Below are 4,760 nucleotides of genomic sequence, written 5' to 3'. Positions count from 1 at the left end.
GTTTAATACAAGCAGATTGGAAATGCAATTTGGATCAATGTGATGTCAATGGAGGTTATTGCAAGAAATCACACCCGTGTGAAGTGAGGGGCGCTAATATATTAAAGTAGGTGATGTGATGTAAAACAAACGGTGACAAAACAAACATTAAATTCTCTTTATTGTTAATGGCATTTAATGTTTGTGTTATAGGGACAAGATGACGTAAATTGTCCCTTCATTGTCAATGGCGTTTTTAAAACAAATATTGAACTAAAAATAAACATTAAACCTGTATATAGGAGGGGATAGCGCCCCTCAAAAATCTAGTGTTGCAAATTGTTGTGTGTGTGTGTGTGTGTGTGTGTGTGTGTGTATATGACATAGGCCAGTGGTTCCTAGCTCAATTAGAGATATAAGGCTTATATCTCTAATTGAGCTAGGTTAAAACCCTAACCCTAACCCTCAAGTACCCCTAGGGGTCCCCGGCGGGAAGCGAATGAAACTGTTGTGGCAGTCTGACACACACACACACACACACACACACACACACACACACACACACACACACACACACACACACACACACACACACACACACACCTCTGTATCGTACCAATTTCAGTTTCCCTCTGGTGGCGGGCGGGTGGTGTTACAGCGTGACACAGACAGACAGACAGTTTTGGTCAGCTTCTATAGTTAGTGCTCACTTCGTTCGCAATCACTTCGTTCGCAATCACTTCGTTCGCAATGACATAGGCCATGTGTTCTGTGTTAATTTTTTCCATGCAGGGGATGCCCCGAATTAGAGTGAGGAATACCTCCAGAGGTCTCTACCCACCTGATGCCTTCCCCCTGGCATACCAGGCCGTGAAACATGGCCAGTCTGTCCGTGGGGCAGCGTATGTCCATGGGGTTTCAGAGTCTACACTGAGGCGTTACATGAAGAGGAAGGCCCAGGACCCTGACGCCCCACTACCTGGCTACAAGCCCCACAACAAGGTGTTCTCTGCAGAGAAGGAGGCTGTCCTCGGAGATTACCTCCTCACGGCATCAGATATTTGTTATGGCCTCAGCAGTAGGGAGGTAAGATTAACCCATTTAGGCCTGAAAAAAATGTCTTCAGTTTTCTGAAATACCTATGTTTCTAGGCCTATATCACTCAATATTTCATGTCAAGGACCCCAAAAATTATCTGTAATTGGCCTCCGACCCCCATCTGAAAATATGTTGTTCCAGGGACCTCCCCAGAAGCAAAGATTTGAGTTTAAAACGTTTGTATTTATTTAAAGACGGTTACGCCGCGGACAAAGCCAAATCTTGTCGTGACAAATCATGACAATAAACACAATGTTTAGGGCCAAACAAGAATTAGAAAGTAGAAAAAAACGGCAGGTTACAACACTTTTTTTGTTGTTTTTCTTCTTTGTAATTGTTTGTTTGGTCCAAAATATTGTGTTTATTGTCATGATTTGTCACGACTGGAGTTGGCTTTGTCCGCGGCGTAACCGTCTTTAAATAAATACTTTTTGAAATGTCTATGGGAAAAATGCATTGGGATTCATTTCCTGGGCCTGGCGTCGTCATGACAGGGGACGGGACTGGGCCTGGCGTCGTCATGACAGGGGGCGGGACTGGGCCTGGCGTCGTCATGACAGGGGGCGGGACTGCAGCGCTCTATAAGCACAGCGAAACAGCACAACAGATCCCAAGCTAAAGTGGTAGCCTAAGTCCAGGCTACTGGTGGTAGACTAGTTTAGGTAACAGGTCCGGTCGCCCCTTTTCCATCTCGCCCCACTACTCTGCCTAGCTGTGAATAACAAGCATAATTCATGTTGGTGATTATATAAAATATAAAATCCCATAGATAGAAATGCCATTATATGAATAATGGCATTTATTCATGCCTAAATGCATGAACTGGTGCTCCTTGAAATTTAAAATGGTTGACTGCTATAGTTGTAAAAATGTTATAAGCCTAGTAAGCATAGTTCCTCTTTTTTTATTTCAGTTTTGACAACTTATATGAATGCATTGTAGGACTACATGCTAACGATTTTTTCCCCCTGTTCAGCTGTTTACAATAATGTTACACAAAGCAGAAATAATGAAAATATAAATCAAAATCATACATCAAGGTGCATAACATGTATGACTTTGATATGGACAATGAACCTACTTTTAATAATTCACCTTTGATGTCATCAGGCTCGTAGGCTTGCCTTTCAGCTGGCCAGGGAGCATGGCTGCAAATATCCGGCGGCCTGGGCTGCCAGAGAGATGGCCGGGAAGGGCTGGCTAGCGACCTTCCTGGAGCGGAACCCTGTCCTGTCACTTCGCCGTCCTCAGGCCACCAGGCCTTCAAGAGCGAAAAGCTTCAACCCTGTCAATGTTGGGAAGTTCTTTCAGAGCCTGTCGATGGTCCTCACCCTCCACCGCTTCCAAGCAAAGGACATCTGGAACGTGGACGAGACGAGCACCGTTACTGTCCAAGCTCCAGATGAGGTCATTGAGGCCTGCCAGGGGAGAAGGCAGGTTGGCGCCATGACGGCCGCAAAAAGGGGGACCTTGGTCACCATGGCGTTCGCCGTTAATGCACAAGGCAACAGCGTTCCACCACAGTTCGTCTTTCCCGGTAAGGACTTCAAGGACCACTTTGTGCGGGACGGGCCCCCGGGTTGCATCGGAACAGCAAGTGGTTCCGGATGGATGCAGGAGAAAGACTTTTTAGTTTTCTTGAAGCACTTTGTGCGTCACTCCAGAGCTACCAAGGACGCTAAAGTCCTTCTGCTGCTTGACAACCATGTGTCTCACCTCTCTTTGGAAGGCATCGATTATTGCAGGGAAAATGGAGTGGTGCTGCTGTTCTTCCCTCCACACTGCTCCCATAAGCTCCAGCCTCTGGAGCGCAGCGTGTCCGGCCCGTTGAAGACCTACATCAACTGGATCGCAGCGTGTCCGGCCCGTTGAAGACCTACAGCCTCTGGATCGCAGCGTGTCCGGCCCGTTGAAGACCTACAGCCTCTGGATCGCAGCGTGTCCGGCCCGTTGAAGACCTACATCAACTCTGCCATGGACCAGTGGATGATGCGAAACCCTGGGAAAACAATGTGCATCTACGATTTACCAGGTGTAGTGGCACTCCGTCTATAGATCAAAAGGTTACATAGTCCAGTGTACAGTCAAAACACTGTGTTGCTTCGATCAATGTCTGACTTCAACTGAACTAAAAGACTGACATCATCATAATTATACATTTGTGCATCAAACTGGATTAAACGTTACACATCAAAAGGTTATCAGGTGAGACTCGGGTCAGGTCAGCTAGACACCTGGCACTAATGAAATGCAATCAAATTACCAGCATAACCTTTTAACCATTTTTAGCAGCTTATTCTTACTCTTAAAAATTACTCAAACATTGACCAATTGGCTCCTACACCAGGTATGATTTGAAATAAAAGTACACTAGGCTAAATTTCCTCCATTTCTTTTCTGCTTGTTGTCCCTCCCAGGGATCGTAAGAACAGCACTTCCATCAGCTGCAACGCCATCCAACATAACGGCTGGCTTCCGGTGCACTGGCATTTGGCCTTTCAATCAGGATGTTTTTGATGAGAGAGATTTCGCACCCTCGTCACCACCCGCATCGGAGGAGGCGGCACCTGCCAGTCCTTCCTACTCCACACCCGAGGCCACCACTCCCATCCACGCCACGGGTCCAGTTTCCACCGCTCCCGTCCACGCCACGGGTCCAGTTTCCACTGCTCCAGTCCACGCCACGGGTCCAGTTTCCACTGCTCCAGTCCACGCCACGGGTCCAGTTTCCACTGCTCCAGTCCACGCCACGGGTCCAGTTTCCACCGCTCCAGTTTCCACCGCTCCAGTTTCCACCGCTCCCGTCCACGCCACGGGTCCAGTTTCCACTGCTCCAGTCCACGCCACGGGTCCAGTTTCCACCGCTCCAGTCCACGCCACGGGTCCAGTTTCCACTGCTCCAGTCCACGCCACGGGTCCAGTTTCCACCGCTCCAGTTTCCACCGCTCCAGTTTCCACCGCTCCCGTCCACGCCACGGGTCCAGTTTCCACTGCTCCAGTCCACGCCACGGGTCCAGTTTCCACCGCTCCAGTCCACGCCACAGGTCCAGTTTCCACCGCTCCCGTCCACGCCACCGCTCCAGTTTCCACCGCTCCAGTCCACGCCACGGGTCCAGTTTCCACCGCTCCAGTCCACGCCACGGGTCCAGTTTCCACCGCTCCCGTCCACGCTGCTACTCCTCTGGCTGCTCAGGTTCAGGCCGTGCTGCAGGCTGCCATCGCTCAACTCCAAGCTACTCTGCAGACCGTCACCACTCAACCCCACGCCACGCAGCAGGCCACTGCACTGCTGGCCATCTCCTCTCAGATGCTGGCTCTGCATGAAGCCGCCCCTCAGGTCCACGCTGCCCATCAGGTTGACGCTGCTGCCCACCAGGTTGACGGCGCTGCCCATCAGGTTGACGGCGCTGCCCATCAGGTTGACGCTGCTGCCCACCAGGTTGACGGCGCTGCCCATCAGGTTGACGGCGCTGCCCATCAGGTTGACGGCGCTGCCCATCAGGTTGACGGCGCTGCCCATCAGGTTGACGGCGCTGCCCATCAGGTTGACGGCGCTGCCCATCAGGTTGACGGCGCTGCCCATCAGGTTGACGGCGCTGCCCATCAGGTTGACGGCGCTGCCCATCAGGTTGCCACCCCTCAGGTTGCCGGCGCTGCCCATCAGGTTGACGGCGCTGCCCATC

At 50.8% G+C, this 4,760-nt stretch overlaps 1 long non-coding RNA gene across 1 annotated transcript in view; it reads left to right on the top strand.

Annotated features, from left to right (window-relative positions):
• Window positions 1-3,822, top strand: part of LOC306918245 — a 4,617-nt gene extending 795 nt beyond the window's left edge. The window contains exons 2-3 of the long non-coding RNA XR_013789313.1: window positions 772-1,065; window positions 3,495-3,822. This is a non-coding gene — a long non-coding RNA (uncharacterized lncRNA). The remainder of the gene's footprint in view (window positions 1-771; window positions 1,066-3,494) is intronic.
• The last annotated feature ends 938 nt before the right edge of the window (window positions 3,823-4,760 follow it).

The sequence above is a fragment of the Electrona antarctica genome, assembly GCF_951216825.1.
Source record: "Electrona antarctica genome assembly, contig: scaffold_211, whole genome shotgun sequence".
Lineage (NCBI taxonomy): Eukaryota > Metazoa > Chordata > Actinopteri > Myctophiformes > Myctophidae > Electrona > Electrona antarctica.
Note: the sequence above shows the minus strand (reverse complement) of the source record. Positions and strands in the feature narration are given on the sequence as shown.